A 15,786-nucleotide genomic window follows, 5' to 3' on the forward strand; every position below is an offset into this window, starting at 1 on the left:
TATATAATACTGTATACACACACACACACACACTTTCTCTCTACCTGTGTGTGTGTGTGTGTGTGTGTGTATGTGTGCGTGTGTTTTGGGGGGAGTCCAATAGTGGGTCCAATGGGGTCAAGAAGGTGGTTTCTGCACATGCTATAGAGGGAAATGAGGGGCAGATGAGGCTTGTCCCCCTGGGAAGGGAGCCCGCCCAGGAGAAGGGAAACACTGATCCTTGCCTTGGGGTTATAGTTCTACCTTGGTTGTCAAACACCTTGGTACTTGTACGTTTTAGCCCCCAAACGATCAAAACCCGGAAGTGAGTTTTCTGGTTTTCAAATGTTTTTTGGGAAGTCAAATGTGGCTTCTATTGTTTCCAGCATGCCTGCGCAATTGGGAGCCTATGGAAAGCCACGCCTTGGTTTCCAAACGTTTTGGAAGTTGAATGGACTTCCGGAATGCATTCTGTTCAAAAACCAAGGTACGACTGTATATTCATCCATGAGAAATGCTTCAGGAATAAACCCTGAGGAAAAATTCATACCCATGACCTTATTGTAAGCCACCCTTGAGAATCGCTGCTTTGAAAGGCAGGCTGCAAATCTTAATTATGATATACGAACAGAAATTAAATTGGCTCACTTTGCATTTTGTTGCCACTCTCGGGTGCTACTTCAATCTCAAAGCTATGTTCATAAATGTTTCCTTCCCTTCCTCCAGCCACATGCATCTTAAAAAGTAAATTCTGACTTTTGAGTATTATAGTGAAGTTAAATTTACACCCCAATTATCTGTTCTAGTGGAATCTCGAGGATGTTTAGAAAGCAATTTATGCAACAGAAGGATTAACCCAAAACACAGTCCATCAACATACCGGATAAAAATAGGGAATACAGCTTTTAAGTATCTGTGGCTAACTAAAGTTAGAGCAGAAGATTGGGCTTCAGTATTGCTGAGGACTCCAGAACATAGACAACTTAGCAAATTAAACCTAGGGCAACTCTGCAGATTTACAAATTAGAATCTTGAATTAATGGATGATTTCCAGCGTTAGTCATACTCAGACTTAAGTCCATTAATTTAAATGGATATTACCAGTTCAGGGTACCTCGGCACTTTTGGTCATTTGATATTACAGTCTATGGAGAGACAAGCAGTGAGGTTTCTCTCTCACAAGTTGTGATAGCAAAGGAGATAAAACAAACCCAAAGTACAGCGCTGGCTGTCGGCCTAGATAAATAAAAACTGAATAAGGTATGTGCTAGGTGCAAGAACAGTTATCTTATGGATTGAATATAAGAAATTCATATTCCATTCACTGGCCAAATGTGACAATCTGCTAGGCTTTCAATTAGAAATAATTGGAAGAACTTTCAATTACAAATAATTCTTCATGCAGGAAGAACAATACAATTGGCTTATCTTAGAACAGGCATGTCCAACTGGAAGTTGACTGTGATCCACAATCCAGTATGAAAACTGGCAGTGATCTACCACCCAGGGATGGGTGCAGGGTGGGCGGGCGCTGGCTGCTTCCCCCGAGGGGGCAGAGATGGGCGCAGGGAAGGAGGAGGGCACACCGCCTGCTTCCCCTGATGCCACCTGCTTTCCCTGACATGGCAGGGGTGGGTGTAGGGTGAGTGCGCACCAATGGGGCAGGGGTGGGCACATGCAGGATCAAAGCAGCCCCTCCCAGCGGAGGGCGGTTGGCGATCGACCAGAATACATCGCAGGATCTACCTGCTGCAATCAACGCGTTGGACATGAAGGAGCATCTCCACCCCCATCGTTCTCCCCGGACACTGAGGTCCTTCTGGCGGTTCCCTCACTGCAAGAAGCCAAGTTACAGGGAACCAGACAGAGGTCCTTCTCGGTAGTGGCACCTGCCCTGTGGAACGCCCTCCCACCAGATGTCAAAGAGAAAAACAACTACCAGACTTTTAGAAGACATCTGAAGGCAGCCCTGTTTAGGGAAGCTTTTAATGTTTGATTCATTACTGTATTTTAATATTTTGTTGGAAACCGCCCAGAGTCGCTGGGGAAGCCATGCAGATGGGCAGGGTATAAATAAATTATTATTATTATTATTATTATTATTATTATTATTATTATTATGTCTTAGAACATCAAACTATTTGTTTCCCAGCTATTGTAGGTACAAATCATGACATAGAATCATAGAATTGTAGAGTTGGAAGTGACCCAGAGGGCCATTTAGTTCAGCCCCTGCAATGCAGGAATAAATGATATAACTACGAAAGCTGGTGTGAACTGTATTTTACACTTCTCAGAGCCATTGAAAATTCCATGGGCGGTCTTTTAGGGTTAGGTGGGATATAAATGCATTCAATCAATCCACCAATCCATTTCAGGTGGCCAGTTTCCTTGAAGGACAGATTGCTGAATATTGCAATAGTGTCTTTGCAATAGTCTGTTTATTCATATGTGTGCTGAACAGGTAGCAAGCAACCAAGCACAGGCAGAGAGTGCTTAGATTACAGCATTCCAAACATGCCTGGAGGACAACTATTCGTCTTAGAAAAGCTATTTTTATGTGTTTCTGAGCAAATGCAGAGGCTGGCATTTCCTAATCAATGTGATTAAAGGTGGAGGGGAGATTTGTCTATATTTAGGTGCCTAATTATAGATTTGGTTACGTTGCCCTGGGCGCCCGTATTTCTACATCATGGGTGTAATGACTATAGAATACAGAACAAGGCAACATGCCTTGCGGCTGCTACCACATTATTAAACAAAAGCATACCATCTGCTATGGAATAAATGCAGTTTCTAAAATAAATGGTTCTCTTAGTAGATGGGTATTTTTCCAGCCGGACTGCCGGTTCCTTGAGTTCATTGGGGATAGAGCTGAAATATTCAATTTCTTGATTGCTTTCTCTGTTACTAATAAGTAATGCCACTCCTTAGGTCAGAGTGGCTGCCAAGTATATTACAGCACAATGCAACTACAATATTCTGAACCACTTAATAGTCATAGACCAACATATACAAATCACAAATCCTATGGTAAATTAATTCTTCGACTGCACTAGTTCGGATAGGAAAAGGGTGGTCCCAGTTTTGAATACACCCAGCGAAGGAAGGAAGGAAGGAAGGAAGGAAGGAAGGAAGGAAGGAAGGAAGGAAGGAAGGAAAGAAAGAAAGAAAGAAAGAAAGAAAGAAAGAAAGAAAGAAAGAAAGAAAGAAAACCATCTTGCACATTTAAAAGAAGAATAGAATCATAAAACACTAGTATTTTTCTAGAAAAAGAGGTGTCAGAACTCACCATGAACTCACCTTGTTCTCTTATAATGGGCAGTGGAACCCACCTGAGAGTTGCCAGAAGTCAGGTCCTGTGAGTTCCAGCTGGGGGGAAAGCACTGGAAATACGGATTTTGAAAATGTGGGATTTTCTGCACTGGCAGGGAATTGGACTAGATCAGTTTGTGGGGAACCTTTGGTCCTCCAGTTGTTGCTAACTCCCCTCATTGCTGTCCATTGGCCATGCTTGCTGTCGCCGATAGGTGTTGCAGTCCAGCAACGTCTGGAAGGCCAAAATCTCCCACATCTGGACTAGATTATCTTCAAAGTCCTTTCCAGTTCTCTCATTCTGGGGATAGTGCACACATATACATAAAATTACATAAGAGGAGGAGGAGGCAAACTATGTCAGAATCATTTTTATGATAGGACATTATAACTTTGGTGGTGTATTGAAGTACCATCGAACAGGAATGGGTGCGGGAGTTATGTCATTTTGCTGCCTTCCTTCCTGTAAAGATACACGTGTGGATTCTGCTGAAATCATAAAAACAAGTTTCCCCTGAGTCCGATCTGAGGAAGAAGAGCACACGTGTGTCTCAAAAACAGTAAGCGCACATATACAGCTTGCAGTTGTGCCCATCAGGACATTCCCAGACTAGAAGCTTTAGCTAAATGGAGCAGATCTCACCTGACTTGGTTCCAACTCAGGCCTGAAAGACTTGCAACTCATCTTCTGGTTGAATCCACCCCTGTTTTATAGTTAAAGGCAGGCATGAAAAACAGCAGACAAGGGAGCTGTGAGACAAGGGGCTTGTGAGTTGTGATCAACTTTGGCTTGCTGAACTACATGCTTGGCAGACTTGCTCCTGCACCAACACCTGACTTCCTGTTGGTTTCTGGGTACAATGGTTGCCATAGACCCCAAGGTGCTAATTTTGATTTATGCATCCATTTTCTTGCATGCATTCTAATCCATTGCGCCGTTGTGCAGCAAACACAGAGCCATCACCCCCATCACACTTCCAAAATATAATTAGTGACGTCTGAGATGTAGGCCTGAAGGTGGCGGCAGCTGCCTCTGTACAGCAAGTCTCCTACTGAAGTCCTGTCCATTTGAGCTGTTGCCTTCGCTAATGGTTTTGCAGCAGCCACAGCGGGAATCTATGCTGAAAACTTCTTTGAGGTGCAGAGCTGACTGACATATTCCCTCCCTAATGTCAGAATAAAGAAAGTTGCCTAAGAAGATATTATAAAAAAAAAAAAAAAACCTATGGGCAAAGAAGAACCCCTAACCTGCAACAGGGAGTTTGAGAGCCTGAGTAATCCATCACAATAGTTGTAGTGAGACGAGAAGAGAAATCAATATCTCCCCCTTCGGCCTGAATGTTACGAACAGGTAGGTGTGCAGAGAATATACAACAGCAGCATTTGTCCTATGCTTTCAAGAGAACAAAAACCAAAGTACTGCAGATGAGCTTATGCTTCAATAGCTAGGAACACAAAGAAACAAATGAATAAAACCGTTGTCAGAACAAGCAGCCATTACAGTGTGTCGTTTCACACATATATGTATTTGCAAGCTAGGGCCCGCATTGCCTTGAGGTCATCTGTGAGCAAATCAGAAAAACAAAAAGTAATCAAAGGCGTCTGTGTGTGCTACAAATTCAAAGTGGCTCTGATCTGACACGACTCCCCGCCAGATCATCTGCAATCAGTCCTTATGACTAGCTAGAATATTCAGAAGCAACATATTACTGAGGAGACGTCAATGGAAGAAGGGTATTTCCTATGGGCCCTGTTTGTGAACATCCTGTCAACATCTGGTTGGTCTCTGGGAGGTGATTGATGAATTAGATAGACCAATTGGTCTGATCCAACAGGACGCTTATAGCCTTAGTGTTGTGAAGGTGCTGACAGTTCTTCGCTTGTGTTCCCTACTTCATAGAACCCTGTTCCCATCAAGGACTACGTAGCTGCTGAATTCTTACCAAGAATCCCAGACGAGGTAGATTTCTAAGCTACTATTCCATGTTCTTAATCAAGAGGACATTCTTGGAAATATATGGTACAGTTTAGTTCTATCTTCTCCATTAAGAGACTTTGATATGCCCTCTCTTTTTTTGTACATTTAGGACATCAGTATTTCACAAAGATAAAATTTAAAAAGTAGAACATGCAAGACTAAAGTCAAAACACACACGCTTTAGAATGGAAGCCCCAATGTTCCTTCTTTAGATGGTAGACCTGATCCTATGTGTGCATCTTCTAAAAAGTAAATTCCTCTGAATTTAATGGGACTTATTTCCAAATAAGCATACATTGGTTTGACAGTGGTTTAAAGATTTCATGTAAACCTGCTCTAGAGCTTTATCTAAAGGTTGGGCTATCAAAACTGGAAGCAAGGCATTTTCATTAGCTAACAGGATGGAGCGGATAACTATGTGCCAGTTCTGATCCTGGCAGGCAGGATCACATTCCAAAGTAGTTCCTGCAATAACCAGTAGTGCAATATGAGTGCAAACCCAATTTACATAACATGAGCTTGCAGTCTGAATCTTCTCTCTCTTTTGATCATCGGTTCAGAGGCAATGCTCAGCAGCCCTGCATGACATCCTCAGTCCACAAAGTGTCAGCATTTTGCAAAATGCCGCCCAGTAACAGAAGAGATTCTCCTTTGGCCACAACTACACAATTGAGTAGAAGAATCCCAATGTTGCTGAAATGGACTTCCCATGGAAACCCAGGCAGTGGCGTAGTGTGGGTTGCCAGCGCCCGGGGCTGCGCAGGTGGGGGGGGGGAGAGGAAAATGGCAAATGGCATCCGCATCACCCAGGAGATCGCAGCTGCGGAGAAAAGAAAAGAAGAGTTGTTACATTGTCTGGAGAGGTCACTTACTGGTTTGCGTTGGAGAAGCTGTTTTCAATGGAGACCAGCAATGGAAGCACACAGCTGTACAGTGGTACCTCGGGTTAAGAACTTAATTCGTTCTGGAGGTCTGTTCTAAACCTGAAACCGTTCTTAACCTGAGGTACCACTTTAGCTAATGGGGCCTCCTGCTGCTGCCGCGCCACCACACAATTTCTTTTCTCATCCTGAGGTAGAGTCTGTAACCCGAGGTGTTTGTAACCCAAAGTGTTTGTAATCCGAGGTTCCATTGTATTCAGACACCAGGTGTTGAAATTTTGTTTCCCTAGCAATTTGCACCCAGGGAAAGCACCCCTGTGCCCCTCCCCACACACTATGCCACTGAACCCTGATGTTAAATAGCTACATTTTTGTTCTTCGTTGTCATTTTTTCAATATGACTATTCATGAGAATGGAGAGGTTGGTTGGTTGGTTTGTAAAGCATGAGACATTAAAATAATGTTTCAGCACAGGAAGAGATTACTTCTCCCAAGCAGCCCTGTCTGATCTCTTGTAGGTGATATCCAGATTAGGTTTCCACCAAGGTTCTTATTATCCTAGTCAGCCTGTTCTGATTAGTGCCAGAGCTTGTTAGCAAAAGTAATCAGTCATAATCAGAGCAGCTCCCCTCTCTGCATTTTTATAAGTTGCATAATCACGGTTTCCCCCATCACTTGAGTGATAATTACTGTAATGAACTCTTCGTGATCCCCCACCCCCAGCGGTGGAAATGTCAGAGGTAAAATAATCGTGCAATACTCTAGCATTAAGGAAAGAAACAGAGGGTGAAATCTACCAATGCCAGCTGCTTCCATTAATTTTGATAAGCCCTTGGTGGGCTGCATCTTACGACTGGACTGAAGAGAAGAAGATGATACAGACAAACACACCTCATAGTGTCGGGAGCAGGGGGCAGATGCTGCCTTCATTCAGATAGTCTCACCAAGCACAGTACTTTACCTGTCTCTTCTGTAGGAGTGAATGGCAACAGCTTATCAATGATTATTCTTTTGAATGTTGTAAATAGTTGATCTATGGTCCATGTTCCTGTTGACTCCAGCCACTGAAAATCAAGACTGCTTCTATCTGCATAACCCCATTCCAAGTTCTTCTTGGTCACTCTAGAGTAGACCATGGTTTCCCAAACTTGGGTCTCTAGCTGTTTTTGGACTACAATTCCCATCATCCGTGACCACTGGTCCTGCTAGCTAGGGATGATGGGAGTTGTAGTCCAAAAACAGATGGAGGGCCAAGTTTGGGCAACTAGACCATGGCAGAATGCCGAGAGCTGGCTAATTCACATAAGTTATAGTTAACCGTGAGGGAGTAAAACAGGCATCCCCAACCGTCGGCCCTCCAGATGTTTTGGTCTACAATTCCCATCATCCCTGACCACTGGTCCTGTTAGCTAGGGATCATGGGAGTTGTAGGCCAAAACATCTGGAGAGCTGAAGTTTGGGGATGCCTGGAGTTGATCAATTTCTGGCTGAGTCTACTGACCATACAATATGCAGATCAAGAGCTTCTCGTTTTCAATACTATAAGCCTGCTTTGTTGCTTTTGTGTGGCTAAACTCCTAGTGTCTACTGTAATCTTAACTCTCATAAAATACCCCATACTATTTTCTTTTTCTATCCAATTGTCACCTTTTTCCCACTTCCTTCCTGCAATTGTATGCCTTGATTTTTATTTATTTATTACATTTATTTATTGCTGTATACAAAACAGCTAAAATCAGTTCAAAACCAGACAACAAAGGGGGGGTGAAACAAAGTTATTAAAAGTGCTCGTCCAACAATACTATAAAAAGTACAAATCCTTTTTTTAAAAAAATAAAATTTTATTAGCTTAACATAAAAGTTATACACCATAAACATAACATTTTCACACATTAAAAAATGGGTTCTTTCAAACCCTGAGACCTCCTTCCTTCCTTCCATGGGTTCCAATTCTAAATTTTATTCCTGCATCTTTTACTGCAATCTATCTGTTATATAATCATAGTATCCAAAATCCATGTTATATTACAAGTGTCATTTGTATTCCTGCCAATGATTTCTACTGTTTACAGCGATCTCTCCAAATATATTAGAAAATTATTCCAGTCTTTTAAAAATACTTGGTCATCCTGATTTCTGATCTTTCCTAAAAGTGTTATAAAATTATTATTTTTTCTCTCTCATCACATAATATTAGAACTTGTGGATGTCGAATGAAGCTGAATGCTGAAAGATTCAGAAAAAAAGTACTTCACCCAGCACCTGGTTAAACTATGGAATTTCTTTCCGCAAGAGGTAATGATGGTCACTGGCTACTTTAAAAGAGAATTAGCCAAATTCATGGATGATAAAGTTAGGTTCTACCTCCACAGTTGGAGGCAATATACCTCTGAATGCCAGTTGTTGGTGGGTTGGTGAGAGTGATATACCCTGGTCCTGCTTGCAGATTTCCCATAGGTATCTGGTTGTCCATTGTGAGAAATGGATGTTGGACCAGATGAATCATCAGCCTGATCCAGGAGGCTCTTCTTATTTTCCTATGGTGTCAGACAAGTTTCCTTGGGGAAAGCAGTCCACAAATAGGAGATCCACCGATGGGGAAAAACCCATTCTAGTGTGGCCAACCTCTGCACCTTGCTTGGAAGAGACACACAGTGAAATAAATACATATCAGTATGTGTTTAGCAAGTAGCTTTATGTGTTCAAATCAAGTCATCAAAGCAAGTTGCAACACAGACAAACTTCAAGAGATACTTCTTTCTTCTTCTTTGGCGATCACTCATAGCTGAGTAAGATTGTCTTCCATAAACACAGTTTTAACAGTGAGTCCGTAGGTGACTGTGGAGGCCAATTCTGGATCCACACGTCCTTCCACAGTGGGGACATTGGTTTCCTGGTGGGAGTTGATCATGGTGAAGGTTTGCCAAGCGTGCCTTCCTCTTAGCACATTTCTCCCTTTCGTTCTGAGTTTGAGCATCTTCAAAGCCCATGACACCTTTGGTAAAGGAGATACACCAAGAACCAAATGAATACCAAATGGCCTCTTTGTCTTACCTCCAGGCCAAAACGGTCACTTACGATGTACAGTGGTACCTCGGGTTAAGTACTTAATTCGTTCTGGAGGTCCGTTCTTAACCTGAAAGTGTTCTTAACCTGAAGCACCACTTTAGCTAATGGGGCCTCGTGCCGCCACCGCGCTGCTGGAGCACAATTTCTGTTCTCATCCTGAAGCAAAGTTCTTAACCTGAAGCACTATTTCTGAGTTAGCGGAGTCTGTAACCTGAAGCGTCTGTAACCTGAAGCGTCTGTAACCCGAGGTACCACTGTATATTCAAAGTTTATACTGCTTTGCATGGCATCCAGGTTCCACTAGTGTTTCCGGTGGCAAAAAATCAAATATGTGGAGCCATTCCCCAAGCACTCAGCAAATACCCTGTGTTTAGCAACGTGTACCACTCCATCAGATTTTGGGCATTTACTGCATCAAGTCCAACTTAACCCAGCTGCCTCATAAGATTCTCCCAGCTTTCCCACAACACCCAATTTGAAACCAAGTGGGAAATTCTGTTTCATGTTAATGATGCATCAGTGTGACAATTGTTCTACATTAATTAATGTTGAAGCAAACAAGTGTTATTTTGTGTGTATGCCAAAACCACAATAAGGGGCTTGTTAGCCAAATTTGTTCGTTAATGTGACAGTGTGAGACGAGATGGGGAACGGATCCATCCCACGTGTAACAGGGCTTCATTTCCCCTCTATGTCATTTCACCGAAGCCAGTGGTATTGCATCATGAAAAATGGGTTAGTAGAACACAGATGAAATTGCAGAGTGCTCTTTCCAGATTTCAGCGCTTGCTAGTGTTGGCTGCTTCAGCCTCAGTTTACACCATGTGGCTGATTCATGGCCAAACAATCATGTTCCAACAGCTCCAAGATCAGGTGCCAGCAAAGCTGCTTAGGGAGACTGCAGCCTCTTTAATCAGATGCATATGCTAGTAGCTCACAGCAAACAGGAGCTTTTTTGTAACGGTTAAAGGTAGGGTTAATGGAGGCAGCCCAGCAGGAGGACCTGTTTATTTCTGCAGGTGGCTATGCACAAAGGGAGAAGTTAATAGGGAGAAGAGTGGGTGCTCCTGAGGAGTATTGATTATGGAATAAAGGGGAGGGGCGATGCCATCCTTTTTCTTTTTCTTTTTCTATTTTTTTTTCAATGTAACAAGCTTTATTAATAGTCTTACAATACATTACATATATATAGTACATCTCATAGAGTAAATTGATATTTCAATCATACACACACACACACACACACACACACACACACATACTTGTCTTTTCTTACATACTTATAAACCTTAAACTTCAGCTGTGTTTATGCTACTAACCATCCTAACCATATCTACTCAGGGCTTGTTGCCTGATGAGTGGGGCTAGAAGAGTGGGTGCTCCTGAGGAGTATTGATTATGGAATAAAGGGGAGGGGCGATGTCACGGACTTATGACTTTACTGATGTGATCCAAAGGAAAGCAGAGCAGTACGTTTGGTACCATCTTGGCTGCAGGAGTTGCTGGAGGGAGGCATACAAGCCACCATCCAACTATCCAGTGGCGTAGCGTGGGGGGTGCAGGGGGGCCCGGCCGCACCGGGCGCAACATCTGGGGGTTAGGGGGCGCAAATCCACGGGTTAGGGGGCACAAATTACTTGCCTTGCCCCAGGTGCTGACAACCCACGCTACGCCACTGCAACCATCTTAGGGACTCCACACTAGATTTGTGTAGGGTTTACGCCTTAGCATTCTGTTCTCCAGAATATGTCCTTCAAAGAATGGATTGTTCCTCAGGGTTTACTCATGAAGTGTTTCTCACGGATGAGTATGGCCACAAGGTAGCAGAGGTTTCGGATCAGAGTTTTCCTCCTCCTAGATGGGCTACCTTCCCAGGTTGCCAAGCCCCATCTGACCCTCATTTCCCTCTATAGCGCATGCAGAAACTGCCTTCTTGACCATTGGACCTGCTATTGGTCTCATCCACTCAATCTACTGGAGTTTATCTTCACATGCAGGGGAAGTCCCTAACTCACCAAGGATTTGGCACTCATTGGCTACCATCACCGGGTTTAGCCAGCGAGTTGTAGCCTTCTCCCAGGATGTGGCCCCTGTCGTATCCTGACAACTTCCAGGAGCCACAAGTAAGAGCTGAGTGCAGGGTGGGGACCAAAGTTGAACAAACTACCCCACAAGGAACATGACCTGTCCCCCACTAGAGGCCCCTCCCCTAACACCCATTTGAATACCAGGTTAAAAGACATGTTTAAAAGATTTTTTAATAACAGAAATTTTAGAGTTATTGTTGCTTGCATCTGTCTATCTCAGGAGACAATGGAGGAGTGCAACTTTGGGGTGAAGTCAAACAGTTGGAAGGTTGCAGTGCCTGTTGTGACAGCAGAGACCGATACAGGAGAGACATGTTTTGTTGCAGGGTTATTGTGGTGCTTAGAATTCAGTGTGAGGTTTTTTAAGTTTGAGGGTTGCTTTTAATCAAATAGTGTTTTGTGTTAGTTACCTTGTGGATCGTATTTCAGAAAGGCAGAAGGTCAGCATTTTCAATAAATTAAAAAACAACAACAATTCCCTTCAATGCTATCCCCAAGCACAGCACTTTTATGTTTCCTGTAGAAGTGAACAACAGTAACTCCCTTTTGTGGAAGGAAGTGAATGTCTGCAATCAGGAACACCACTGGAGTGGGTCTTGCCTTGAGTATTATCTCTTGGTCACACAAGAATGTGACAGAATGCTGAGAGAGCAGCTGTTGGAAACCGACTTACGTATGCATGCACCACTGCCATGCAACCACAACAATATTCATTTACTTCATTTGCTTGCACAAAACCCCAAACTGGTTTAAATACCACATTTATCATGGTATGTAAGAATAATGCAGGGGCTCAATTTGATCTAGATTTGATTTGATTCACTTTATATTGCTGTGCGGTGTATATGCATAATGACACATGACTATATATTCCTTCTTTAAGACAAAGCAGCAGTGAAGTTTGTATTTTAAAATGAAGGGTTAAAAATATAAGACAGTTTTTAGATTATAACGTTTCTCTTACTGGCAACCAACTGCATGTTCAACAGTGATTCTTGACTCCCAATTCACAAACCGCTGATGGTTTTATCTAAGGCAAGGGAAGTCTTATTATCCTTTTCCTTCTTTCCTCCACGGATTCTAATTAATCCTTTAAGACTGCCGCTACCGACTGCATGTTTACCTAGGAGGAGAGGATGCGGATATAAACCCGGTATCCCTAAAGAGTTAAAACTCCCCTTGATGCATCAGCTTGGCTTACCGCTTTTGTGGAAAACACACACACACACACACACACACACACACACACAGAGAGAGAGAGAGAGAAGAAAAAGAGCATGTTGTGAAGCAAATTTTCCCAAGCTCCACTAAACAAATCAGATGAAAGGAAGCAATTGGGAAGGGGAGGGAGGGAAGCAGATAACATTCTTAAGTTACTTCTGAAATTTGAAGAACCGTCTTAGCAGATTTAAAACAGAAGTCTGGAATACATTATATTGGTGTAGACGGTGTCAGAACTTGTGGGATTGTTGAGAATCACAGGGGGAACTAATTTTGGGAATGCTCAGCAAACTAACATTTTGCCATGTGATGGAAAAATACCAGGCTGTGAATGTTTGTAATTGCATGTATGTGACAGACTAGTTACTGTGTACAATCTACACTGTGGAAGACATCCAACCAGGTGTTTTTTTTGCGGGGGGGGGACAAAGGGGTACACATACCCTTAAACATTTTGTGAATCTAAGTTTGGCCTCATTGAGGGGCTGTATTTCAATTATGAGTAGGAAAATGAGAGTACCCCTAAACATTTTTTAAGAAAAAAAGCACTGCATCGAACCATCATAATGCACCATTTGATATGGTCTAATTTGGAGATGGGGAATCCGGGGAGATGGGGAACCAGATGCTAATGGACTACAACCCCCATTTTCATTGACTATTGGCCGTGCTGACTGGGACTGATGGGAGAAGTCCAGTAGCCCAGTGGTGGGTAATGATTATGATGATATATTTCTATGCTTTGCATGCAGAGGTTCCAGGTTCAATCCTTGGGCATTTCCAGGTAGAGATGGGAGAGGACCTGGTCTGGAACACTAGAGAGGTGCTACCAGTCAGTGTAGACAATACTGAGCTACATGGACCCAATGGCTTGGCTCAATATAAAGCAACTTCCTGTGTCCCTATGAAAGCTGGAGTCCAGCAACATTCTCCCATCCCCATTCCAACTGACGGTTTTTTGGTTGCTGATGGTTTTGTGGTTGTTATGAACTATGCGGTGTAGGAGCCAATGTGGTGTAGTGGTTAAGAGCAGTGGACTCGTAATCTGGTGAATTGGGTTCGATTCCCCGCTCTTCCACATGCAGCTGCTGGGTGAGCTTGGGCTAGTCACACTTCTCTGAAGTCTCTCAACCTCACTCACCTCACAGAGTGTTTGTTGTGGGGGAGGAAGGGAGAGGAGAATGTTAGCCGCTTTGAGACTCCTTAGGGTAGTGATAAAGTGGGATATTAAATCCAAACCTTTCTTCTGCAGCATATTTATTTTTTAAAAACTATATGGAACCTACGATGAGACTCCATGGTGAAGAATGGGCTTCATGTGCATTCAGATAAATAAAATTATTATTAATAATAATAAATCTAGAAAAGGGCTGAATATTCAAACCACTTTGATTTAGCAAAATATATAGAAATGGCCTTATTGTTTTTGCTCACAGACTATACTACAGACTTAGGATACCATCCTTTTCCTTTTTCTTTTTCTATTTTTTTTTCAATGTAACAAGCTTTATTTATAGTCTTACAATACATTACATATATATAGTACATCTCATAGAGCAAATTGAGATTTCAATCTCTCTCTCTCTCTCTCTCTCTCTCTCTCTCACACACACACACATATACTTGTCTTTTCTTACATACTTATAAACCTTAAACTTCAGCTGTGTTTATGCTACTAACCATCCTAACCATATCTACTCAGGGCTTCTTGCCTGATGAGTGGGGCTAGGATTGTATACCTTCTAACATTTGTCCAATGAAAAGAGGGATGCTCTATTCCATAATAATAATGTTCTTATTTATACCCCACCCATCTGACTGGGTTGCCCCAGGCATTCTGGGCGGCTTCCAACATATATAAAAACATAAAAAACATTAAACATTTTTTTAAAAATTTCCCTATACAGTTGTACCTTGGATCTCAAGCTTAATCTATTCCGGGAGTCCAATTCCCAGAACCAAGGCACAGCTTCTGATTGGCTGCAGGAGCTTCCTGCACTCAATCAGAAGCCATGGAAGCTGCGTCGGAAGTTCGGCTTCCGAAAAACCTACTTCCTGGTTTGCGGCGTTTGAGAGCTGATTTGTTTGGCTACTAAGCCCTTTCGAGATCCCAGGTACGACTGTACAGGGCTGCCTTCAGATGTCTTCTAAAGGTTGTATAGTTACTTATCTCCTTGACTTGTGGGTCACATAACTCCATACCCTCCAACATTTATCTGATGAAAATAGGTTTCCTTTTCCTGGGAAACCTGGAGGAAACAGTGCTGGGAGAGAAGCAATAGGAATCTGATTAGAGCCTTTGTTTTCCATACACATCCATAGCAAAATGTTGGCAATCTGTAAGTAAAGCCCAATATTTACCTTGTCCCGTTAAATGGAATAAAGAAAAAAGAAGAAGAAGCTAGTGAAGCCATTGGAAGGCAAGTTCTCGTTTGGCATGAAATGTTAGCGGAGGAGTGTGTTGTTTCGGGAACACTTCCAAATTGAGCAGCAGGATTAGCTTAGAATGGAATTCATGCTCAGTTTGGGTTCAGTAAACGTTTGCTCCCTGCCAAGCGGAAAAGAAAGTGTTAGCGACTAAATCCAGAGAATTATATTATCATCAATAAAGGGGCAAGGGCCAAGCCACGCTTGCCCTGAAACCAAAGCAAAAAGAGTACCATTCTGGCATCTCCCAACAACCGTTGTGTGCTGTTCCACTTGGCAGTGCTTTGCTACATAATTATTTGGATTTTGATCTTGCGGGAATGTGCACATCGCGGTTTGTCAAGCTGTGAGCAGCCTTTGCGAGATCGGGATCTGAGACATATTGTTGAGGCAGGGTCAGGTTTACCCCTGAGCACATGCCAAAGTGTCAATAAATGAGCTCCGAGGGAAGAATGGAGAGTTAATTGGGATTCCAGGCACAAGGTCGAGTTATGAGAATCCATCTGAGGGTGGGAGGCCCTGGTATGATGGGAATTATCAAGAACCCAGGCACTGAGGAACATTCATTTAGTAGCATGGGACGAGGGTGGCGCTGTGGTTTACTACTGAACCTCTTGGGCTTGCCGATCAGAAGGTCAGCAGTGCAAATCCCCGTGACAGGGTGAGCTCCGGTTGCTCTGTCCCAGCTCCTGCCAACCTAGCAGTTTGAAAGCACACCAGTGCAAGTAGATAAATAGGTACTGCTGTGGCGGGAAGGTAAATGGCGTTTCCATGCACTCTGGCTTCCATCACGGTGTCCTGTCGCTGGCCACATGACCCAGGAAAGCTG

General features: G+C 43.0%; 1 long non-coding RNA gene across 1 annotated transcript in view; it reads right to left on the bottom strand.

Annotated features, from left to right (window-relative positions):
- The window catches only part of LOC309332553, a 73,075-nt gene that overhangs the window by 25,898 nt on the left and 31,391 nt on the right, over positions 1–15,786 (bottom strand). The gene's annotated exons all lie outside the window — the stretch shown is intronic.

This window comes from Podarcis erhardii, assembly GCF_964252035.2.
Source record: "Podarcis erhardii genome assembly, chromosome: 17".
In the NCBI taxonomy this organism is placed as follows: domain Eukaryota; kingdom Metazoa; phylum Chordata; class Lepidosauria; order Squamata; family Lacertidae; genus Podarcis; species Podarcis erhardii.